This window comes from Pelodiscus sinensis, chromosome 25, assembly GCF_052426305.1.
Source record: "Pelodiscus sinensis isolate ZL-2025 chromosome 25, ASM5242630v1, whole genome shotgun sequence".
Taxonomy (NCBI): domain Eukaryota; kingdom Metazoa; phylum Chordata; order Testudines; family Trionychidae; genus Pelodiscus; species Pelodiscus sinensis.
The window spans coordinates 398,964-424,688 of record NC_143076.1 but is presented as its reverse complement, the minus strand read 5'-3'; positions in this window follow the sequence as shown (position 1 = coordinate 424,688).

Below are 25,725 nucleotides of genomic sequence, written 5' to 3'. Positions count from 1 at the left end.
GCGCTATTGCATCTCCACTGCCCTTTGCGTCTACACTGTCATGTTGACAAAGCGGCTTGCTCTGTCTACAGAACTGGACGTAGTCTAGATGCTCTTTGTTGACAGAAGCTTTGTCCACAGTATCTGTCGACAAAACTTCTGTGGACAAAAGCCTGTCGTCTAGACGTAGCGTCAGTGTGGCAGGCAGGGCTGCCCTCAGCAGTGGCACGGAAGGGAGGGTGGCTCTGCTGGGTCAGGCGGCCTTGTGCACATGGTGCCTGCGCTCTCTAGCTGCCCAGCTGAGAAGGGAGAGGCACGGCCAGCAGCGGCACAGCAGGGAGGGTGGCGATACCAGACCAGCTCCCCTCCCTCCTGCGTTGCTGCTGGCGGTGGGGTTGCCATCCAGGTTGGGCACCTGACCCCTTATAACTGCCCCCAGCCTCCCCGTTAGTAGGCAGAGCCTCTGCCCGCAGCAGTGCAGAGGGAAGGGAGGCACCGCCACACCAGGCCGCCCTCCCTTCTGCGCTGCTGGTGGTGCTGGCGCTGCCTGCTCTTGGGAAAAGGTGTGAAAAGGGGGTTCTCCAAAGGAGCAGCGCCGCATGGACCTCGGGGATGCCAGGGGTCTGAGTCCCCTGCTGACTCCAGGCTCCATGCAGGTGCTTCCACTCAGAAATGCACAAGAGCCTCCAGGATCCTGAGCCTTTCAAAGCGGAAGGACCCACGTAAAGCGGAGTCAGTGGGACTTCCTGCTGGCCCCGGGCTGCACACGGAGTTCCCGTTTTGAAGTGCACAGGAGGCCCTGCTGGGGCCCTTGTCCAGTTCAAAGTGCAGAAAGTGCCCATCGACTAGTCGAGTAGCCAATGGAAATTCCATCGACTCCTCAACTTGTCCATGAATCGTTATTTAACATCCTTACCCAGCAGCAGCGGCGTGGAAGGCAGGGAGGCAAAGCTGCAGCAGCCCACCTGCCTTCTGCACTGTTACCGGAGACAGCACGGACTGTCCAGCTGCCCGGCGGGAGTGGCGGCGCTGTTGCCAGCGATGGCAGAGAAGGACGAGGGGAGCACCGTCCAGGGCCCCCCTCCCTGTTTGCTGGGGATGTCAGACAGGGAGTCACTGAACAATCATGTCACTGCATCAAACTGTAGCAATTCCACGATTATTCGATAGTCCCTGGTGCCTGAGTCAGCAATGAGGGGCTGCACCGGCATCCCACACAGCAGACAGAGGCTGCACCGGCATCCCACACAGCAGACAGAGGCTGCACCAGCATCCCACACAGCAGACGGAGGCTGCACCGGCATCCCACACAGCAGCCTCTGTGCGACGAGAGCTTGTGCCAGCCCCGCACAGAGGCTGCTCTGCAGCAGCCTCCTCTGGAGCGTGAGAGGCAGGAGCAGGCAGCTCCGCAGAACTGGTGCTCACGGAGAACTAGATTTTAAGTCAGCTCCCCTCGAGCAACCCCCCATCCCCCTCGCCTCTATGTGAGACAGCGAGGGAGGAAAGGGGGCTCCATGGAGCTGGCCTGTGTGGAGAGCCGGCTTAGAAGATAGTTCCCCGAACATCTCATCTCATGTCTGCCCTGCCCCCATGCTGACAGGGAGGCAGCAGTGGAGGGGGATGGGTGAGACGTGGTTCCATAGGAGCTGATACACATGGGGAGCTGTCTTAAAAGCTGCTTCCCGTGTGCACCAGATCCTGCCTGACTCCCTCACCCTCCGTGTTGCTGCATCTCTATGAGAGGCAGCAGCCCATGGTGCGGGCCAGGCAGCTCCATGGGATCTGGTGCTCATGGGGAGGCAGCTTAATAGCTGGATCCCCGCAGACACCAGCTCCCACCTTCCACCCCCCTCTTGCTGCTTCTGTTCCTGAGGCAGCCGGGGGAGGGGTGTGTGGAGGCGACAGGATTAACCAATAAGCCCAGACGTATCGGTTAATCGTGTAGCCAGCTACACACGTTGACACCCCTAGTTTGTGCTGCTGCTGGTATCGGCGCTGCCCTCTGAGGTAGCCCCTGGCCAGTGGCACCCGCTCTCTGGTCACCCGGTGTGGGAGGCAGGGCTGACACCCGCCGCGGTGCTGAAGGAAGTGCTGCAATCCCGCCCCTCCTGCACTTCCTGCTGCACCGCTCTTGGGGCAGCACTGACGGCCGAGCGGGTGACCAGAGAGTCGTGGCTGCTCCTGGGGCGCCCAGCTCGGAGGACAGGGCCCCCGCCAGCAGTGGTGCAGAAGTAGGAGTGACACAACACGGAGCCACCCTGCTTCTGCGCTGCTGCTGGCAGGGACGCCGTCGTCTAAGCTGGGCCCCTGGCCAGCAGCCACTGCTCTCCAGCCACCCGGGTCAGAAGGCAGCCCCACACCCTGCAGCAGTGCAGAAGGGGAGGAGGCAAGACCTTATCATGCCCCCTTCCCTCTGCGCTGCAGCTGGTGCTGGTGCTGAATTCTGAGCTGGGTGACCTGCCAGGGGCCGCTGCTCTGCAGCCACCCAGATGGAAAGGCAGCCCCCCCGCCAGCAGCAGTGCAGAAGGAAGGGTGGCAACATCGGACCAGGCCTCCCTTCCTCCTGTGCTGCTGCTGTCAATGGGGCTGCCCCCAAACCGGATGGCCAGACAGTAGCCGCTGCTCTCCAGCCACTCAGCTGGGAAAGCCGGGAGAAATCCGACAGATTTTAATATTTCCAAACATCTGCCCAGAGGAAGATTTGGGGCCCGAAGACGAGGTCATGGCTGGGAAAACCCAGGCGGCCAGTGACCCTGCTCGCGAGCCCCCTCCCCTGGCCCTGGGACCCCCTTTTGGGTGGGGAGCCCCAGCTGGAGAAAGGCTGCACTAGGGGATTCCCCAATGACCCTGGAGACCAACAGGGCCAGGAGTTTCTGGCAGACCCTTTCCCACAACGTCCAGGGAATACGCCGGAACTAGGGCCCCATCGCGTCCCCCTGCAACCTCGCCCATTTCACAGCCAGACCGTGTCCACGCTGCTCCCTGGCACACTCCCGGGGGCTTCCCTGGGAAATTTCCCGGCTCTCTGACCGGCCGGGTTCTGGCCCAAACTAGGATTGTGTGCAATGGGGGTGGGGGCGTCCCAAGAGTGCCAATTTCACTTCCCAGCAGCCTGTGGGACAGAGCTAGAGCCGTTCCACCCTCACTTCTCCCTGCCCCTCAGGATGGCTCTGATCTGCCCCCTCCGCGAGTGCCCGTTTTGGGGCAGGACAACTCCTGTCCCATCCCAGCCAGGTCAGGGAGCAGCTGGTGCCCCAGGCCACTCGCCACGTGGGGAGCTCAGACTCCCCTCGCCATTCCCCCATCCCCTCCTCTCCCCCCGTTGCACGTCTCCTGGCTGTGAAATGGGTGGGGCCCTAGTCAGGTTCCCAGGGACCTTTACCCCCCACAGAGCAGGGGTGGGGAACCTTTGCTGGGTCGGGGCTACTGACCCACAGAGAAATCTATGGGGGGCTGCCCACAAGTGAGAAACAGCCCCCCTCCTCTCCCCAGCATGGGCCCCCAATGCAGGGGGGAACCCCGACCTTCAGGGGCCGGATCCCCGCAAGCCGGGGCTGCATCCGGCCCCCACACCTAAGGTTCCCCACCCCCGCCGTAGGGATCTGCACTGGGTGGGAAGGGCCTGGCCAGGCCTCCGACGCCCAGGGCAGGGCTGCGAGGCGCCGTGGTTTCTGTGGCTTCTCTGCCCGGCGTCCTGGCTGAAAGGCACCGGTAACCCGAGCTCGGGTCTGGGGGAAGCGGCGCGACGGGGAGGCCCCTTCGTCTGTTCCAGCTTCAGCAGGTCCCCGAGGTTCAGCAGGTCCCCGAGGTGAGCCCCCGTCTGGCCTCTCTGCCCTGGCCGGCTGGTTTCCTCCTTCGCTGCCCTGGTCCCATGTGTGACCTCGCCTGGTCCTGTCTGCTGGGCTGGTTGTTCAGTCTTCAGTCTACGCCGTGACACCCGTCCCTGGGGCTGGAATCTTCTCTGTGGGGTCGCTGGGTCCAGACTGCGCCTGATTCTGAGGTGACGGCAACTTCTCCCGCCTCAAAGCCTGTGGGCTCCAAACTCCCCTCTGGCAGAGCTTCCCGTAGGGCAGGGCGGCCTAGTGGCTGGAGTCTGTAACTGGCCCCTTTTCTCAGGGCAGTTTAGCCCAATGGCCAGAGTCAGCACTTTGCACCTTTTCTAAGGGCAGTGTGGCCCAATGGCCAGAGTCAGCACTTTGCACCTTTTCCAAGGGCAGTGTGGCCCAATGGCCAGAGTCAGCACTTTGCCCCTTTTCCAAGGGCAGTGTGGCCCAATGGCCAGTGTCAGTACATTGCCCCTTTTCTAAGGGCAGTGTGGCCCAATGGCCAGAGTCAGTATCTTGCCCCTTTTCCAAGGGCAGTGTGGCCCAATGGCCAGAGTCAGCACTTTGCCCCTTTTCCAAGGGCAGTGTGGCCCAATGGCCAGAGTCAGTACCTTACCCCTTTTCTAAGGGCAGTGTGGCCCAATGGCCAGTGTCGGTACCTTGCCCCTTTAGTCAGGGCTGTGCAGCCCAATGGCTACAGTCCATAAGCTGGCCCTGACTCACTGGGCTGTGCAGGTCCCTGTCCAGGGACAGGAGATGGGGGAGAGGAGGTTCTATCCCCCGCGGGGGGGGAGGGGCAGCTCCTCCTTCTTTCCTGGCTCCGGCCCAGGGCCAGATCGTGTCCGTGGCTCCAGTCCCGGCGTGAGCAGGAAAAGCTCCGACTGATGCTCCGGCTCCTGCTGGCAGCTCCTTCCCTGCAGGCAACACCGGCCCTGGAGCCAAGCTGGGGGTGGGGGAGCTGGTGCATCCCCGTGGCCGGGCTCCTCCTGTCCCAAGACAGCAAGGGCCTGTCATATGCGGGGCCCGGGACCCAGGGGGCAGTGGGGGCTTGGCCCTGGGCGGCGCCTCTCTAGGGCCCCCAGGGCCAGACCCCTCTGGCCTATCACTGCAGGAGCTGCTACCGCCTCCCCCCCTCCCCCATGCCAGCTGTTCCCCCACAGCATCCGGCTGCCCCAGGGCTCCCATTCAGGGTCCCAGGTGTCCGGTGTTCGACCAGACAGTCCAGTTTTTGGGCCCCCTGCCCGGTGAGAACAGTCAGAACTCACCGGGAGTGAGCAAGGTCAGTGTTTTCTGGTTTTCCGGCTGGGCGCCCGACGGAAGCCTGGCGGGGTAGGGGGAGTGCCTGGGAGAGGGGCACGGGACAGGCAGCGCCCCGGGATCTGTGTGCACCTGGGCCAGCCCCGCTCCCCACTGGCCGTTCCCCCCTTGGCCAGACCCCCTCCCCCAACTCCATCCCAGTTAGCCCCAATGGTCCCTTCCCTGCCCTCCCCGCTCCCAGTTCTCCCCTCGTCAGCCCTGCTCCTCCCAATCTCCTCCCAGCCAGCCCTGCTTCCCACTGGCTGGTCTTCCCCGCCCCCGATCTCCCCGCGCCAGCTCCATTCCCCCATCCCCATCCCAGCCTCACTCCCCTCCCAGCCAGTCCCCCCCTTCCCGTTCTGAGATCACGTGTGTCTGGGAGGATTTCAAACCCATCTGGTAACCCTACCAGGGGACAAGGAGGGCCCAGGGCCAGAAAGGAACCTGGCTGGAGCCCAGGCCGGATCATGGGTCCTTATCGTCCCCGGGTCTCCCCTGAGCCAGGAGAAGATGAGCTGGGCCCAAGTCTGGCTCAGGCCCGGCTCTGACTCTGTCCTCCCCAGGGGTCACTCCCAGCCCACAGCCCTGCCGCTGCCGCCCTGCAGCCTGTGGGAGCCGCCTGCTCACCCCCGGGCCAGAGAGGCTCAGAGGTCACTCACCTCCCATGCCGGGTGCGGGGGGGGCAATTACAACCGGGCTCTGCTGCTCCCTGGGGCCTTGGCTCCCTTGGGACACTCTGGGTGCGATGCAGGAGCTGACACGCTGGCAGGAGGGGGGGGGGCAGGTCAATAGACCCGAGCCCAGGCTGTGCCAACGAGCCCCCATCCCCATCCCCGGGGCTGGGCCCTGGTGCTCAGGGGAGCGAGTTGGATCCATGGGGCCTGGCTCTTGGGAAGGGCCTTGTCTCTCCAGACTAGGGCAATGTCGATGGATCCCATAGTGGGGGAGGGGGCAGTTGTGAGGGGGAGGGGATGGGATTTGAGGTTCTTGTTCCCAGAACCAGCCAGGCCCTGAGATCAACTTCCACTCCCAGCCCTGACCCTGGAGGGGGAAGGGCCCAACACAGCCCTGCCCAAGGGTCCCCAGTCTCCCCTTTCCCGCCCCCCACCCCCAGTGCTAAAGGAAAACAGCCTCCCCCTGCTCGCCCATGCTCACCTCCCCGCTGTCTGAGCGCCCGTGTGGGGCTCTGCCCGCAGGTCCCCCCGCAGGGCCGGCCCGAGGCCAGACCCCGCCGTGCGGAGCCTGCAAAGGAAGAGGAGACGGGGTCACCGCTGGGAAACCTCCTCCCTCTCCATGGCCCCCTGCTCAGCCAAACAGCAGTGAGACTGGGAGAGGGGGTGGGCGAGAGGTCTCCGGGGACGTCCCAAGGGCTGGCCCAGGTCTCCCCCGAGGGGTCGGTCTCAGAGCGATTCCAGCCCCGCCTCTTTGGGGGGCTCCCACACAGCCAGAAAGGGCTGGGGAGGGGGGTGTCTCTGAGGCTGCCCTGCCTTGCAGCTGATGTCAGGGAATCTCCATGAGCTCGGCCCCCCCCAGCTCCTTCCCCCCCAGGCCTTTGTGGCATCACCATCCCCTCCCCCCACACGGCTGGTGTCCTGCCCCCAGCCAGCCCCTTGGGACATTTGGACAATCAGAGCCCAGAGCTGTACAACCAGCCACAGCCCAGCCACTGCTCATGGGCCCTGCCCTTAGAGACTCAGGAACTGCCCAGAGATAGATACGGTAGAGAAACAGCTTGACCACCACCCCTCCCCTTCCCCGCCAGCCCTGCTGGTCTGGGACTGATCCGTCTGGTCTGGGAATCACAGAATCACAGAACAGTAGAACAGGAAGAAACCTCGGGAAGCCATCGAGTCCAGTTCCCTGCCCTCACGGCAGGACCCAGCACCGTCTAGATCATCCCTGACAGGTGTCTGTGCAACCTGCTCTGAAATATCCCCAGTGATGGAGATTCCACAGCCTGCAAGGGCGATTTGTTCCAGTGTTTCACCCCCCTGACAGGAAGTTTTTCTGACTGGCAGAAACATTTTCCTAATGTCCAACCTAAACCTCCCTTGCTGCAGTTTCAGCCCATTGCTCCTTGTCCTGTCCTCAGAGGCCAAGGGGAACAGTTTGTCTCCCTCCTCCTTGGGACACCCTTTTGGGTACGTGAAAACCGCTCTCATGTCCCCTCTCAGTCTTCTCCTTTCCAGACTAAACAAGCCCAGTTCTTTCACTCTCATGTTTTCTAAACTGTTCCACATTTTTGTTGCTCTTCTCCAGGCCTTCCCCAATTTCTCCAATTCATTCCTGAAACATGGTGCCCAGAACTGGAGACACGACTCCAAGTGAGGCCTAATCCGCGCAGAGCAGAGCGGAATTCTGACTTCTCCTGTCTTGCTCACCACACTCCTGTTAGTGCCTCCCAGAATCACGGTTGCCTTTTTTTGCAAGTGTCACACTTTTGACTCCTATTTAGCTTGTGGTCCACTCTGAGCCCTAGATCCCTTTCTGCAGGACTCCTTCCTAGAGAGTCACTTCCCGTTCTGTGTGTGTGACGTGGATTGTCCCTTCCGAAGTGGAGCACTTTGCATTTGTCTTTATTAAGCTTCATCCTATTTACCTCAGACCATTTTTCCAGTTTGTCCAGATCACTTTGAATTCTGACCCTTCCTCCAAAGCACTTGCCACCCCTCCCAGCTTCGTATCATCTGCAAACTTAATAAGCGCCCTCTCCATGCCAATATCTAAATCACTGATGGAGATTGAACAGAGCTGTCCCAGAACAGACCCCTGCAGAGCCCCACGTGTTAGGCCCTTCCAGCATGGCTGGGAACTATTAATAACGACTCACCGAGAACAGTTTTAAAGAGAACAAAAGAGAACAAAAGGCCGCGAGTCTCCCCTGTCAGGTCATCCCTGTCCCCGATAGGCTGAGGTCCTGCCACAGGCCTTTGCTCCACCTCCCCCTCCCCTGCAAGGCTGATGACCTGGCCCTGGCCAGCCCCTCTGGGTGTTTGAGGGGTTCCCCTGGAGCCCCACTGAATGGCAGCTGGGTCTGGGGCCGAGCCGGCTGGCCACTAATGCCCCAGGGGCTGCTCCCTCGGCCCCACCCAGCTTGTCGGTCCTTAGCAGAGTGTAAGGCCAGACAAGCCCATTCGTGGGTCAGTAAAGGTTGCCCCTCCCTCAGCACCTCAGACATTAGGCCACTGTAACTGGGGGAGGGGGGAATTGTTAACAGGACTGGTGTAAGCACTAGCATGGACACTATAAAGGACCCTTCTCTTCCTAGACTTTAATGTTGGTCCTGAGCTGGAATCAGCTCCTGCTAGAAACTCTTTCACACAGGTGGGACCGACTCCCTGGTAGTTTTTTCCTTCCCCCACATTAACGACAGTTGATACATTGGCAAAGCGCCTCTAGCTTGTCTCATCTGCAGCGCTCAACCTACTTTCCAAAGGAAAGAAGGTTCATTATCCCCATTCGGCAGATGGGGAAACTGAGTCACAGAAAGGGACAGTGTCTTGCCCAAAGTCACCCCACTGGAAAGTGGTAGACCCAGGTCTGTTGAATCCCAATCCAGGGCTGGACATGTACCCCTCGATCAGGAAGTACCATATTAGTGTCCCTCTGAGCATGGGTTCTTCAGCATCTAGAGGCTGGTGACTTATGATAAAGGGCCCTGGAGGAACAGGAAAACATTCAGAGCCAGGGACCAGGGATGACAAAGCCCAGGCAATGGGTCCATAGGAGGAGCAACTAAGAGCATCAGGCTGTCCAGCTTAGGGACGAGGCAGCTACCAAGGGATCTGAGGGGCGTCTAGCAAAGAACGAAAGGTGCAGAAACACGTGGCTAGAGAAGTGGGATTGACCTGTTCCCACAATACAAACCAACAGCACAGAGGGAGCAGGGGTGTCAGCGGATGAAGCTAGTTATGCTTATAAGAAGCACACGGGATCTTTTTCAGGGGAGAAGGCAACACACTGTGTTAATTGAGAATATACTAGAGAAGCAGTGAGCATCTGCTTTATAAAGCCAGACACATACACTGTGGCCATGTCTACACTACGAGTTTTCTCTGCAAAAAATATACTAATAAGGGACTCATTTGCATGAGCCACAATCTCATTTGCATATTTTCCTGCAGATCTTGGTGTTCCTCATAAAAAAAAATGATTGATGTTTCTCGGTCTTAAAAAGTTTCAGAAACACTGATTTAGACCTACGGCGCAAATGTGTTCTTCAAAAGAGCGGGTCCACATGGCCAAAGTGCATCAAAACAACCATCTGATTTTTCAACAGAGAGCATCCACACTGATTGGACACTCTCGCATTGTGATTACTGTGGACGGGGTGGCCACCAGGGCACCTATGCTTTTTCCTGGAGACCTCGTCTTTCAAAAAAACTCCCTCTTCCTTGTCCGCACACGTCTTTTTCTGAAAAAGGCGTCTTCCTTCTAGAATGAGGTTTACTACTGTCAGAAAAAACCCTCTGTTCTACCTGTCACAAGAACGCAATTGCAGTGTGGACGTAAGTGTTGTTTTTGCATAAAAACCCTGCCATGTAGATGCACCCTGTGGCTGCTGGAATGGGGTGGGGGATAGGTTGGGTTGTTACTTTTCCTTCTGGCTCTGAAGTTTCACAAAGTTTAAACCTAAAAATGTTCCCTCCAGCTCTGAGCTGGGTGTGTTGAAAGGGTGGGGCTGGGCCCTTGGACTGCAGAGTCCCAAAGCTGGCCTGCCCGTGAAAACACCCTGCCCCTCATGGCTTCTTGCTGACTGAGGGGCTGCTGCAGGAGATCTTGAAATGCTGCAGCCAGGTCAGTTTGATTATCCCCATTTCACAGATGGGGAAATTGAGGCACTGAGAGGGAAAGTGTCTTAGTCACCCAGCAGGTGTTTAGCATCCTATCCAGCAGCCTAGTGACAGGAGTTAACGATCGGTTAGGGCAGGATGGGCAGAGGGGTGTCAGGTCACAGGCTTGATGGCAGCAATGGAGGGGCCGGGGAACAGAGCTGAGAGTGGGACCTGACAGAGGTGCCAGGAAATGAAAAGGGGTGAAATAGAGGGGAAATCCCAGATCCCCAGCTGGTGCCAATGGAGCCGAAGCTCCCCTGGAGTCACTGGCCAGATGCCCAGCTGGGACACTCTGGATCTGGGCTGATTTACGTGAGCTGGAGATCTGGGGCAGACTCTTCTCTCCCCAGTACTAGGGGAGAGGACTAGAGATAACCGTCCCCAAGGCTCAGCACAGCGTGACACCCCTCAGCCTAGCCCTGTTGGAACAACAAAACCGGAGCTTGGACTCGCTTCTACAGACTGAGGGAGGGCTGGGAGCCAGGACTCCTGGGTTCCATTTTCCATTTTGTCACCAATTCTCGGTGTGATCTTGGGCAGGTGAGTGTCTGTGACTCGGTTTCCCCAGGTGTGACACGGGGATAATGGAGCCGTGCTCTGAGGTCTCCTCCATACCCTGCTCAGAGGGGGACGGCGTCTCTCTGGCAAATCCACTGATGTGCAGAGCTGCAGCCTTGTGAATGAATCTGATTCCCCTTCATCATCCCACAGCTGTTCCCCTCAGCTGGGCCTGACACCGGGAGCCTGCGACACACAGGAAAGGCCCCTGTCAGCACCTGTGGGCCCATCACACTCACTCGGCAGCGGCTCTTCCCTGTGCTAACAGGATCCGCAGCTGCCCTGTTCTCCCGTCCAGCTCTGCCCTGGGCTGCCCCTCCCCACCACTGCCAGGGCCAGCCCAGGGGCTCTAACGGCCTCTCCCTGGCCCAAGCCCAGCTCCAGCTCCCTCCTCCCTGCTGCGCTAGGCCCTGCCCATCTCTCTCCTGCCCCACGGCTCCTCCTTGCCGGGCTGTGCCGACGCTGCCCCTCCTGGTCCCCTCCTGCCTCTGGCTGGTCCATGTCTGCCCCTCTCCTGCCCCCCTCTCTGGGGATCCCCAAGGCTCCGGCCTCACCCCTTTGCTCTGCTCCCTCCACAGACTGTCAATGGACAACCTCAGCGTCACCTCACCCTGAACATCCCTGCTCCTCCTCTGCCCTCCCCGTCCCTGTCCCCTTCTGCCCACACAGGGAAAGTGACTCAAGGAATCTCTCACCGGGTCTGATCCAGCCGGGATCCATCCAGCCAGGTCCAGGCCTTCTCCGGGGAGGGGTGGGACAGTCCCACCCAGAGCTGAGAGGGGCCTTGCGTCAGGTCCTGGAGGGCCTCCTGCAGGGAGTGTGACAGGCACCTGGTGACCAGAATGTTCTCTCGTGTCCAAGTCGTCATCAAGTCCAGCACCAGAATTATGGGGCTGTGAGCCTGGCAATCCCCATGTAGACCCTCCCTCCATCCGTCCCCCTACATCAGGGCTACTCAACTTTGGAAGCCCTGGGGGCCACAGTGATGCTCCGAGCACATGCTGAGGGCCACAACTTAAGCGTGGTTCATAGACATGCAAATCCCTTTTTTCACACCGACAGGCATGAACACAAAGACTACACAACACGCAGGCCCCAGTTAAGTCAGTTCTGCTGATATGAACAAAATGCAACAATTCCCCGATTTCCACCCTATGGCAGCACTTTCACTGAGCAATGACAGTCCAGGAATTTAACTCCGAAAATGCGCAGCTGCAGAACAGCATGACATCGATTACTTCTTTGTTCTGGCTTCCTCCTGTGGGCCACACGTTGAGCTCTGCGTAAACACAAACTACACTGCGGGCCACAAACAAACAGGCTGCGGGCCACATGTGGCCTACAGGACGTGTAGCCCTGACCTGCATCTCTCTTCCCCCTCCCTCTCTCCTGGGCCACCCCTACCAATACGCAAGCTACACAGCCATGTGGGGCACCACGAAACCTGTGGCACCAAATTGCCCCTGATTTCATGGTGCTCTAGGCAGCTACATGGCACGTAAATGGTAGCCCCAGCTCCAGCTGACCTCTTACAAGCTGCACCCAGCAGGGCCGTTACTGGGGGATGCTGAGCTCCCCAGCATCTTGGCCCCATTTCTCCACCCTTCCTGCCCCCATTCCAGGCCACTTTTTGAAATGGCCTGGGGGCTTAGTAGCACCAGAACAGCAGCAGGAGTCAAGCCTACCCCCTTAGTAACCAGCAGCGAAGCGACCCCTCCCCAGACCACATGGCTCCACCAGTTCCCAACTGCTTCTTGGTACCAGCGACCAGGGGGTGTGTGTGTGAGGGGGTGACTCCGCCCTTTCCCCAAGTCATGCTTCTAGGAGCCTGGCGAGCAGAGCAGACTGGGGCCCCTGCTATCTGCCTCCCCTTCAGCCCTGGGACTGCGCCCGGCGCCCCCTGCAAAGACACGGGCACCATTAGTGCTCTGAGGCTCATTCCCAGCTACCCCCTTCCTGTGACGGGCAGGGATGGGGATAAATGGGTTTGAATTAGAGATGTTCCATAGTGGTTAACTGAACAGTCGAGTAACTGCATGAATTCGTATCCCTTACTCGATTATTCTATAGTCAGCCGCCAGTGCTCTCCGGCCCCACTCCCGAGGAGCCCCTTGCCCACCCACCCTGCTGCCTCTGTATCAGAGGCAGCAGCAGAGGTGCCAGGCGGGAGCAGGTCTGCAAGGGGAACCCGTTTAAAAACCAGCTCTCCTCTTGGGACAGCAGCAGCCCCTGTCCAGGGGTTGGGGGCATGGCAGGAATCTGAGCTCCTGGACCTGGTGCAAGCTGCCTGCACACCCAGCTCCTAATACTCTTTAAAAGCAGAGCCGCAACGGGGGTAGGTCCTGGACCCTGCATGAGCCAGAACTGAGCCGGGCTGCTGGGCATCCTGCTAAACGATGCACTGGCAGAGGGAAGGGGGAAATGCGTGTCGTGTAGAGCATTCACCTATAAGCTTTTGCCTGTCGGTTGATCGACTGCACTCTTCCATCTCCAGTTTGTACTTTCCCCTTGAATCCCCTTTGTGCTCCCTGCAATCGGGGGCTGGGCCCTGCCTGGCTCCAGGGGGATGGTCAAAGGAGCCTTGGGGCTGCTCTGCCTAACCCATTGCTCCCATCTGGGCCCTGGAGAGCAGAGAATTCCCATGGTGCACTGTGCTCTAGCCACACACCCTGCTCTGCCCCTACTGTGGGAGTTGGGAAGAGGCTGTTGCGCAGGGTTCCTGTAAGCTGAGCCTTTGGGTGAGCACCCAGGAGACATTCAAATGCTGCCCAGCCGATTAGCAGAGCGCGCACAGACAGCAGCATGTGTGTCTATTGGTGGTGCACATCCACACATGCCTCAGTGCACAGGGCATTCTGCACACGGCTGGAAAACATTAGAGGGAACATTGGCGAGGGGCCCTTCCAGCAGCTCCACGCCAGCAGGACTGGTCTATCTGGGACCAGGTAAGTACCCACATTAAGACCCCTTTTCACAGCCAGAGTGGCCTAGAAGGTCTTGGAGTAACTGTGGGATAAACTCAGACTAGCAGGGAAGGCTGGAACCAAGGGGTGATGTGAAATGGGGGGGACATGGGCCCAGATGCCAGGGAATGGTGTGTGTGTGTGTGTGTGTGTGTGTGTGTGTGTGTGTGTGTGTGTGTGTGTGTGTGTGTGGAACCATGAGACAGTGTCTCTAATAATGAGTTTTGACCCCACCTCCCACCGAAAAAAACCCTGGATCACTTTGTATTACAGCTATTTCAATCTTCCCATGTAATACCAGAACACGGACACTAGGGCTGTGTCCAGACTCCATGCCTCCTTCGACGGAGGCATGTAGATTAGCCACATCGGAAGAGGGAAATGAAGCCGCGATTAAAATAATCGCGGCTTCATTTCCATTTAAATGGCTGCCCCGATCTGCCGATCAGCTGTTTGTCGGCAGATCGGGGGAGTCTGGACGCGATGCCCCGACAAAGAAGCCTTTCTTCATCGACACAGGTAAGCCTCGTGAAACCAGGTTTACCTGTGTCGATGAAAAAAGGCTTCTTTGTCGGGGCATCGCGTCCAGACTCTCCCGATCTGCCGACAAACAGCTGATCGGCAGATCGGGGCAGCCATTTAAATTTAAATGAAGCCGCGATTATTTTAATCGCGGCTTCATTTCCCTCTTCCGATGTGGCTAATCTACATGCCTCCGTCGACGGAGGCATGGAGTCTGGACACAGCCTAGGTGTCACTGCCCCACAGCCAGGCCCTGCTGAGGCAGGTACATTCCCAGCCTGGCTCTGAGTGGGGATGGGGACTAGATCAGTGCAGCCAGCAGGGGGCGGCGTGTCCCTGCCCTGCAGGAGCCCCATGGCCTGGCCCCACAGCTGGGTTCCCACTGGCAGTGCCTGGGGGAGGGCGGCTCAGACACACATGAGCTGGGGTTACCTGCTGGGCCGGGCTGGGCCGGGGGGCACAGCTGGGATCGGACACGCTCCAGGCAGGCGCTGCAGGCTGCTGTGCTGGGGTCCCTGCTGACCTGACGCCAGGTGGGAAACTGCAAAGCAGCGTTGGGGAGAATGGTGACTGGTCAGTGTTACAGGAGGGTGTTAGACAGGAGAACTGACAGAGCCCTGTGGAGACAGAACTAAGTCTGTTCAGCCTCATCACTTCTGACTCCCCTGGGCTACTGGGTCTGAAAAAGTGGCTGGGACTGAAAAATCAGCTTGAGAGATACCTAAATCCCTTGGGCCTTTCTGCAAACCCAGCCTGTGTTTGCAGCTCTCTCAGTTACTCACCGCTCTCCTCCACAGTGTCAGAGCACCTCAGAGTCTGACCGGATTTAGCCTCCCCACCCCAGGTGAGACACAGCACAGAGCCGTTATCACCACTGTACCACTGGAGAAACTGAGGCACAGAGGGAGGACCAGTCTGGATCCCAGGCTGGGGACAGACCATGTGATCTGGCCCTCTGGGGCTGCAGGTTCAATACAGTGCAGCTCTCCTCACCTGTGTCGGGTCTCAGAGGAAAGGCCAGGAGACATGGGCGGGGTGTGAGATCGCACAGGAAGCTGAGGGGCTGGGCTGCAGCCCTGAGGGTGTCAGGCTGGTGGTCAGAGTGCCTGGGTCTCTCTGCTGCTACAGTCATTGCTTTGCTCACAGACTTCCTCCCAGGCTGGGATGGGTGCCCCTCCCCTTCGAGTGCTCCCACCTGTGAGGGGCACAGCCTGCCTGCTTAGGACTTTATCTGGCATCTGTCACTTCCCCTCTCTGCCTCTTGCCCACATTCCCTGTGATGCAGGGGAGGGGAGGATCATGGGATAATTCAAGGATTTTAGGCACCTAAAACTGCAGCAATGCCTGAGGGAGGTTTTCAAAAGCACCTCGGCCCAGCTCCTCAACAGTATCCAGGTGCCTAACTCCCTTGGGTGCTGGGCAGCGCAATATATTTGGGAACCTAGGCCTTAAGGGCCAATTCCCATTTATTTCAATAGGCTTAAAACAACCCAGTAGGGCAGGGGTTCTCAAACTTGTGATACTACGACCTCCCTGTAAGTTGCTCTCAACCCCCCTTTCAGTTGCTGAAACCACCCTCTAAGTTGCTCGCAAGCCCCCCGGGATGGGGGAGGGGGTTGGGACCCACAGTTTGAGAAACTCTGCACTAGGGGCATGTTTACACAGCAGCGTCATTTCTACACTTCAGACCCTTATTTCAATACTAGCCAATAGCGTGTCATAAGATGGGATTTTCGGGTCTCTCCTCTTCATCCCTCTCTCTCTCTCCTCCTCCTGCTGCCTCCTCCCACTCTCAGCTCTCCTCCGCCTCCTGCCTCTCTCTCTGTCTCTGTCTTTCTCTTCTCCTCCCCCTCCTCCCTCTCACGTGGGGGACCATGGAGCCCAAGCGGCCATTTGGGCACCGCGCTCCCTGAGCTGCATGGGGTGTGCGGAGCCCAAACGGTCGCTTGCGCCACTTGCTCCCACTCAGCGGCCCGGCTGAGCGGTGCAGAAGTCAGCTGAGCCCCATGGCAGGAGGTGAAGGGGGGCACGAAGGGGGGCGGGGCAGTGATGCACACAGCCAGGCCCCGCCCCCTGGCCGTGTACGCCACCTCCCCCCTTCCTCTCCTGTCTTGGCGCTTGGCTGACTTCTGTGCTGCTCAGCCGGGCCGCCGTGGGGGAATAAGTGCAAGTGGCTGTTTGGGCCCAGCGCTCCCCATGCAGCACTCCCCATGCAGCACTCCTGGGGAACAGCCAGGGAGGCAACTCGCCACCCAGAGGCAACAGTCAGCATTTCAGCGTTACACAGTCACAGACATGGGGCTACTATAGATATGACTAGCCAATTAGCCCGGCATAAGACGGGATTTTCAGGTCTCTCCTTCATGTCGGTCTTCTCTTCTGAGCCTCCGGTCTCTCGCTCTGTCTCTCTCTCTCTCCTCATCCTACTGCCTCCCCCACCCCCAGCTCTCCTCCGCCTTCTGCCTCTCTCTGTCTCTCTCTTTCTCTTCTCCCCCTCCTGCCTCTCACTCTCTCTCCGCTCTCCTCTGTCTCTGTAGGGGATGCATGAGTGTGGCAGACAGCACCCTGGGATCTGCATGCGCCTGGGTGAGTCCGGCTCCCCGCAAACCAATTCCCTCTCCCACCAGCCAGTTCCTCCCCCTGATTTCCCATGGCCAGCCTCACTGCCCCTGACTCCCACCCCCCAGCCCCCACCAGCTTTGCTTCCCACCAGCCACCCAAGCTCCATTCTCCCCTGGCCAGCTACTGCTGCCTCTGCCCCTCCCCCCAATATCTGCTTCCCCCCCAGCCAGCCCGCTCCTCTCCCAGCCAGTCCCTCCCCCCTCCCGCCCCCGATCAAGGCTGTCTGGGTTTTTTTACACCCTACCCCAGTGACGTACACAGCCAGGGGGTGGGGCCGTGTACATCACCGCCCCGCCCTCCTTCCCCTCCCGCTGTGGCGCTCGGCTGCCTTCTGTACCGCTCATCTGGGCCGCCGCGCTTGCACTGCTTGCTCCCCCACTGCAGCCCAGCTGAGCGGCACAGAACTCAGCCGAGCACCATGGTGGGAGGCAAGAACACCCCCCAGAGGCGAGTCTGTAACGCTACAGCTACTATAACCAGTCTGGAACACCCCCCAGAGGCAAGTCTGTAACGCTACAGCTACTATAACCAGTCTGGAACACCCCCCAGAGGCGAGTCTGTAACGCTACAGCTACTATAACCAGTCTGGAACACCCCCCAGAGGCAAGTCTGTAACGCTACAGCTACTATAACCAGTCTGGAACACCCCCCAGAGGTGAGTCTGTAACGCTACAGCTACTATAACCAGTCTGGAACACCCCCCAGAGGTGAGTCTGTAACGCTACAGCTACAATAACCAGTCTGGAACACCCCCCAGAGGTGAGTCTGTAACGCTACAGCTACTACAACCAGTCTGGAACACCCCCCAGAGGTGAGTCTGTAACGCTACAGCTACTATAACCAGTCTGGAACACCCCCCAGAGGCAAGTCTGTAACGCTACAGCTACTATAACCAGTCTGGAACACCCCCCAGAGGCGAGTCTGTAATGCTACAGCTACTATAACCAGTCTGGAACACCCCCCAGAGGCAAGTCTGTAACGCTTCAGCTACTATAACCAGTCTGGAACACCCCCCAGAGGCAAGTCTGTAACGCTACAGCTACTATAACCAGTCTGGAACACCCCCCAGAGGCAAGTCTGTAACGCTACAGCTACTATAACCAGTCTGGAACACCCCCCAGAGGTGAGTCTGTAACGCTACAGCTACAATAACCAGTCTGGAACACCCCCCAGAGGTGAGTCTGTAACGCTACAGCTACTACAACCAGTCTGGAACACCCCCCAGAGGTGAGTCTGTAACGCTACAGCTACTATAACCAGTCTGGAACACCCCCCAGAGGCAAGTCTGTAACGCTACAGCTACTATAACCAGTCTGGAACACCCCCCAGAGGCAAGTCTGTAACGCTACAGCTACTATAACCAGTCTGGAACACCCCCCAGAGGTGAGTCTGTAACGCTACAGCTACTATAACCAGTCTGGAACACCCCCCAGAGGTGAGTCTGTAACGCTACAGCTACTATAACCAGTCTGGAACACCCCCCAGAGGCAAGTCTGTAATGCTACAGCTACTATAACCAGTCTGGAACACCCCCCAGAGGCGAGTCTGTAACGCTACAGCTACTATAACCAGTCTGGAACACCCCCCAGAGGTGAGTCTGTAACGCTACAGCTACAATAACCCGTCTGGAACACCCCCCAGAGGTGAGTCTGTAACGCTACAGCTACTATAACCAGTCTGGAACACCCCCCAGAGGTGAGTCTGTAACGCTACAGCTACTATAACCAGTCTGGAACACCCCCCAGAGGCGAGTCTGTAATGCTACAGCTACTATAACCAGTCTGGAACACCCCCCAGAGGTGAGTCTGTAACGCTACAGCTACTATAACCAGTCTGGAACACCCCCCCAGAGGTGAGTCTGTAATGCTACAGCTACTATAACCAGTCTGGAACACCCCCCAGAGGCGAGTCTGTAACGCTACAGCTACTATAACCAGTCTGGAACACCCCCCAGAGGTGAGTCTGTAATGCTACAGCTACTATAACCAGTCTGGAACACCCCCCAGAGGTGAGTCTGTAACGCTACAGCTACTATAACCAGTCTGGAACACCCCCCAGAGGTGAGTCTGTAATGCTACAGCTACTATAACCAGTCTGGAACACCCCCCAGAGGTGAGTCTGTAATGCTACAGCTACTATAACCAGTCTGGAACACCCCCCAGAGGCGAGTCTGTAACGCTACAGCTACTATAACCAGTCTGGAACACCCCCCAGAGGCGAGTCTGTAACGCTACAGCTACTATAACCAGTCTGGAACACCCCCCAGAGGTGAGTCTGTAATGCTACAGCTACTATAACCAGTCTGGAACACCCCCCAGAGGTGAGTCTGTAACGCTACAGCTACTATAACCAGTCTGGAACACCCCCCAGAGGCGAGTCTGTAACGCTACAGCTACTATAACCAGTCTGGAACACCCCCCAGAGGCGAGTCTGTAACGCTACAGCTACTATAACCAGTCCGGAACACCCCCCAGAGGTGAGTCTGTAACGCTACAGCTACTATAACCAGTCTGGAACACCCCCCAGAGGCGAGTCTGTAACGCTACAGCTACTATAACCAGTCTGGAACACCCCCCAGAGGCGAGTCTGTAATGCTACAGCTACTATAACCAGTCTGGAACACCCCCCAGAGGCAAGTCTGTAACGCTACAGCTACTATAACCAGTCTGGAACACCCCCCAGAGGTGAGTCTGTAACGCTACAGCTACTATAACCAGTCTGGAACACCCCCCAGAGGTGAGTCTGTAACGCTACAGCTACAATAACCAGTCCGGAACACCCCCCAGAGGCGAGTCTGTAACGCTACAGCTACTACAACCAGTCTGGAACACCCCCCAGAGGTGAGTCTGTAACGCTACAGCTACTATAACCAGTCCGGAACACCCCCCAGAGGCGAGTCTGTAACGCTACAGCTACTATAACCAGTCTGGAACACCCCCCAGAGGCGAGTCTGTAACGCTACAGCTACTATAACCAGTCTGGAACACCCCCCAGAGGCGAGTCTGTAACGCTACAGCTACTATAACCAGTCTGGAACACCCCCCAGAGGTGAGTCTGTAACGCTACAGCTACTATAACCAGTCTGGAACACCCCCCAGAGGCGAGTCTGTAACGCTACAGCTACTATAACCAGTCTGGAACACCCCCCAGAGGCGAGTCTGTAATGCTACAGCTACTATAACCAGTCTGGAACACCCCCCAGAGGTGAGTCTGTAACGCTACAGCTACTATAACCAGTCTGGAACACCCCCCAGAGGTGAGTCTGTAACGCTACAGCTACAATAACCAGTCTGGAACACCCCCCAGAGGTGAGTCTGTAACGCTACAGCTACTATAACCAGTCTGGAACACCCCCCAGAGGTGAGTCTGTAACGCTACAGCTACTATAACCAGTCTGGAACACCCCCCAGAGGCGAGTCTGTAATGCTACAGCTACTATAACCAGTCTGGAACACCCCCCAGAGGCGAGTCTGTAACGCTACAGCTACTATAACCAGTCTGGAACACCCCCCAGAGGCGAGTCTGTAACGCTACAGCTACTATAACCAGTCTGGAACACCCCCCAGAGGTGAGTGTGTAACGCTACAGCTACTATAACCAGTCTGGAACACCCCCCAGAGGCGAGTCTGTAACACTACAGCTACTATAACCAGTCTGGAACACCCCCCAGAGGCGAGTTTGTAACGCTACAGCTACTATAACCAGTCTGGAACACCCCCCAGAGGTGAGTCTGTAACGCTACAGCTACTATAACCAGTCTGGAACACCCCCCAGAGGTGAGTCTGTAACGCTACAGCTACTATAACCAGTCTGGAACACCCCCCAGAGGTGAGTCTGTAACGCTACAGCTACTATAACCAGTCTGGAACATCCCCCAGAGGTGAGTCTGTAATGCTACAGCTACTATAACCAGTCTGGAACACCCCCCAGAGGTGAGTCTGTAATGCTACAGCTACTATAACCAGTCTGGAACACCCCCCAGAGGTGAGTCTGTAACGCTACAGCTACTCTAACCAGTCTGGAACACCCCGCAGAGGTGAGTCTGTAACGCTACAGCTACTATAACCAGTCTGGAACACCCCCCAGAGGCGAGTCTGTAATGCTACAGCTACTATAACCAGTCTGGAACACCCCCCAGAGGCGAGTTTGTAACGCTACAGCTACTATAACCAGTCTGGAACACCCCCCAAAGGCGAGTTTGTAATGCTACAGCTACTATAACCAGTCTGGAACACCCCCCAGAGGTGAGTCTGTAACGCTACAGCTACTATAACCAGTCTGGAACACCCCCCAGAGGTGAGTCTGTAACGCTACAGCTACTATAACCAGTCTGGAACACCCCCCAGAGGCGAGTCTGTAACGCTACAGGTACTATAACCAGTCTGGAACACCCCCCAGAGGTGAGTCTGTAATGCTACAGCTACTATAACCAGTCTGGAACACCCCCCAGAGGCGAGTTTGTAACGTTACAGCGTTATAGACTCTCAGACACTGGGCTACTATATATATGATAATGCTGAAATAACATGCAGCCAGAGGACTGCTTACAACTCCGACTCCTGTGATCGTTATTTCACGAGGAATAAGAGTAGGTCTACACTGTACAGCTATTTTGGGACACTGGAGGTATCCTGAAATAGCTACCACACATCATAACAAGCTGCCCATTATTTCAAAATATTTTTCAGACAACAGGCGTGCTATTTCGGCATCCCAGTCACACTCATTCCATGAGGGTTAAGAGATGTCTCAAAATAGCATATTATTTTGAAAACTGGTGCTGTGTCGATGCACCAAATTTCGAAACAGCCTATTTTGAAATTCAATCAAAATCAGATATGGAATTTGCATAGTGCAGTCTAGACAGGTATCTTTCGGAAAATAAATCCTTTTCCGGAAGATCCCTTATTCCTGATTTTAAGTAGGAATAAGGGATCTTCCGGAAAAGGGTTTATTTTCCGAAAATACCTGTCTAGATGGCGCTTTTCTCCGGCAAAGCCCCGAGCTGGAAAAAAGCGGCAGCCATGTTCATGCAAATGCCGGGGGGGGGGGGGGGGGGAATTTAAATCCCCGGGGCATTTGCAATTCCGACTGGTCTCATTAGCATCCCTTTTCTGGAAAAGGGTGCCAATGTAGACACAGCCATAGAGAGACAAGCCCTGCCCCAAAAAAGTTACAAACAGTACAGAGAAAGGAGGCATGAACTCCATTTTACATTTGGGAAACTAAGGCTCAGTGTAATTCTGTGACTTGCTCCCAGGTACAGAGGGTATGTCTACACTACCACCCTAGTTCGAACTAGGGTGGTTAATGTAGGCAACCGAAGTTGCAAATGAAGCCCGGGATTTGAATTTCCCGGGCTTCATTTGCATCTTGCCAGGCGCCGCTATTTTTAAATGCCGGCTAGTTCGGACTCCGTGCCCGCGGCTACATGCGGCACGGACTAGGTAGTTCGGATTAGGCTTCCTATATAGCATCTACATAGCAATTCCGTTATCAAAATACATTTGACATAACAGACAGCTTATTCTGATGTCTGTAAACTTCATTCCATAAAGAATAACGTTGATTCCAAAATAGCTATTTCGGAATAGCGGTAGTGTGGATGCTCCACTGCTGCTAATTCAAAATAACTCCTCCCCAGGGCCATTCAAAGTAATTATTCCCCAGTGCCTCCTGGGGGGGTCTAAATCGAGACAGTGCATCCACATTAGAGAAGCCTGCCTTGGACTAATTGTGAGGCTTCCCTGTAGTGTAGACACGCTATTTTGAAATAAGATATTTTGGAATATCTCCTCCGGAATAGCTTATTCCAAAATAAGAATGCAGTGAAGACGTAGCCTCAAGGACAAAACTCTCTTTCACAGAGTCTCTCACTAGGTCTCCCTTGGTGCACCTCCCTCTCTCTCTCACTGCTGTGTGTCTTTGATAGAAAACAAATCAACTGGTAATTCCAATATTTCAACATTTGGTTTTGCCCCAAATTGGGCAAACATTGAAATGTTCGTTGCTCTGATCAAAACTTTGTCAGCGCCCTGAACCCCTGCCCTGAATCCCCTCTCTGAACCAGCAGTTTGCCCTCCTGTATCCTGAACCCCCTCCTGTACCCCAAGCACCTGTCCTAGCCCTGAACTGCCTCCAGAAGCCAGCACCCTGCATCCCCTCCTGCATCCCCCCCCCCCGTCCCAGCCAAGTGAAAGGGAGGAAGGGAGGTTGGAATCCCACTTCCTTTTAGCCAGCTCCAGTGTGTGACAGGATCTAATTATCCCTCCATCCCCATGTGCACCCACCTACCTGGGTATCTGATTGTCTCTGTGCGACAGCCAAGTGCTTTGCAGTATGAGGGCAGATGCTTCCGCTGTCCCACCCCCTCTGTCCTAGACAGCTCGACTGTCGCTCTGCTTGGGGACGATGCAGCACAAGGACAGGGGCATGGGGTTGGACCCCTGCCCCCAGTGGGGTAGCTCGTCTGCAGCTGAGAACCAAGGTACTGGCTGCAAGGCCCTCCCCTGCCAACCTTGGGCTCTGTGTCCCAGCTGGGGCAGGGACTGTCTCTCGCTGCGTCTGTGCAGCGCCCGGCACCACAGGGCCCTGATCCCAGCTGGTGTGTGCGGCCACCACTGTTATGAGAACGGACTTTGCTCGTGCCCTGCACTCTGACAGGGATGGATTTCCAAGGGGTGTGAATCAGGATAAATTCTCTCACATCAGTGCAGCACTTCAGGTAACTCCCAGCAGCTGGATCTGGTCCCAGGGTTGGCAGTCGGGCTGCAGCTGACTGACACGGCCTGCGATTGGGCGAGGAGCCTTTAAGTGCAGAAAACCAGTCTCTGTGCCACTGACCTGCTGCTTGTGAGCTCTGTGGGGTGGGTTGGCACCAGCTGTGGATCTGCCTCCAGTACTAGTGGTGACATAGCTCTGATCCCGCTGCGGCAGCTGCTGACCCTGTGCTCTGAACCCCTCTGTTCCAGCTCCCCCGCCTGCTCCCCTCAGGTACCGACACTGCCTAGTGGCGCTGGGCACCGGGTGCGTCTCTCTGGCCTTGGCTGTGATCGTGCTGAGCCGTGTGGGTAAGTGCCTGGGAACAGACCCATGCCCCGGTCTCTGGGTCTAGAGATGCTCTGTCCCACGCCTGCTGCCTTGAGTGCTGCCTCAGAGACACAGCATCTGGCTTGTTTTCTTTTAAATCACAATTTCTCCCCCTGTTCTCCTTGCAAATTCTTTTCTTTTTGAAACTGATTGGCCAGGAAGCAGAAATGGGGAAAAAAAGAAGTGGGATGGGAAGGGAAGAAAAAAACAAACCCACGAGGGAAATCGTACTCCGGGAAACTGGAACGTCTCCCCCAAAGTAAAACAAAGAGGGATCCTGCCCCGCCCCAAAAGGCATTTAAAACCAGGAAGAAAAAGTGAAAATGAAAAGCACAAAGAACCCCGCACGCCCCCCGGGATGGATGTCAGAGCCAGGCTGGACAAGGGCTGTCCAGGACCATCCACCCGCTCTGGGCAGAGGCTGGAGCACCCAAGAGCAGTCCCTAGCCTGTGTCCCCAGCCCAGGGCAGGCCAGTCAGGCCAGTTGGAGGGACTGGGCCCCAGGGGGGATGAAGGAGCAGGGGGGAGTGCCTCATGGTGAAGGGGCGGGGCTAAGGCCCAGCTAACAAACACCCGTGGGTGCCACAGGGAGACGAGGACACAAACTCTGCATTTCAGGACTGTGCACCCTGGGCTCCTGTCACGTTGCTGAATTGGAGGGAAGCAGCCAGATTGCTGCTGCACCCCTAGGTGGGGGTGTTGGCCCCAGAAATTGGTGTGGGGGGAGCCATGTGGGGTGTTGAATGGGAGCTTGTTGTTTTCTGATCCTGTGTACACTGTTTATGTGAGTATATAATGTCTGTGTGTGTAGATCTGTAATCTGTGTAGAAACTGAAGATTTCCCTGCATGTGGTTAAGCATTGGGCAGGGCCGAGCCTGTGGAGCCTGTGGACATGCTAATTACCTGTGGAACAATGGTTCTCAATGGGCCAAAGACACACCCAAAGAATGGGGGCTGTCCTGAGAGCAGCCAGCAGGGAACACAGAGAGGCTGAGGACCAGGTGACCTGCTACATACTAGAAGAGGCCAGGAAGGAGTATAAAGAGGCCATGTGGTCGATGCCATTTTGTTCTCAGCTCAGCACTTCATCCCAGAGGCAGCACTGCAGGGATTGAAGAGCCCGGAAGACCTGTGAACCCATCCTGATCGTAGGATGTGCAATAAGAACTTTTAAACCAGCAGCTGCAACATCTCTGCTAGCGCCTGCATCGAGGACTGGGAGATTCGGTGCATGTAACGTACTGTACTTTAATAACCTTACTCTCATGCTTTTCTTTCCTGTAATAATAAACCTTTAGATATAGATTCTAAAGGATTGGCCCAGCGTGATTTGTGGGTAAGGTCCAGAGGGTAAATTGACCAGGGATCTGTGGCTGGTTTCTTGGAACCGGACAGAACTTGTTCGGGGTAGGTGGGATTGGGTGCTAGGACCCCCCACCTGTGTATAGGCCCGGGTCCATCTGGGGCACGGATATTGCTGGGGTGTCGGAGGGGTTTTGCTCGGGAGGCTTCAGGCAGGTTGCCGAAGCGCTCTGTGGGACTGGTTTGTGGCCTGTTTGGAGAGGTCACCAGTCAAGGGGGCTGTAAGAAGCCCCGGATTTGAGCAATTCGCCCTGAGCGGACGCCCTCAGCTGTGCCCAGACACGGCCTGGTCCGTCACAGCTCCTCCCCTGCCTCATGGGGATTGTGGGCGAGGGACCCACACCACAAGTGACAGGGCCCGACACTTCCCTTTCAGACAGGCTGTGCCCCTCACCCTGGCATCAGGGCAGTGGAAGGGGAGTTGCCTATGGCTGGCTGGGAGCCCTGTCCTGGCTGAGCAGAGCCCTTTAGCAGGAGAGAGCCCCTGATGCTGGATGCTCTGACACCCCAACCCCAATCCGAACACCCACAGGGCTGCAGCCTCCAGCTTCCTGTGCAAACTCCCAGCCCAGCCTGACCCCCAGTCGCTATGGCGATGGTCACCAACCCGTCAATCGTGACCAACTGGTCAAATTGCGAGGGTGCGAACAGTCGTTCATGAGCTGTTTGGGAGG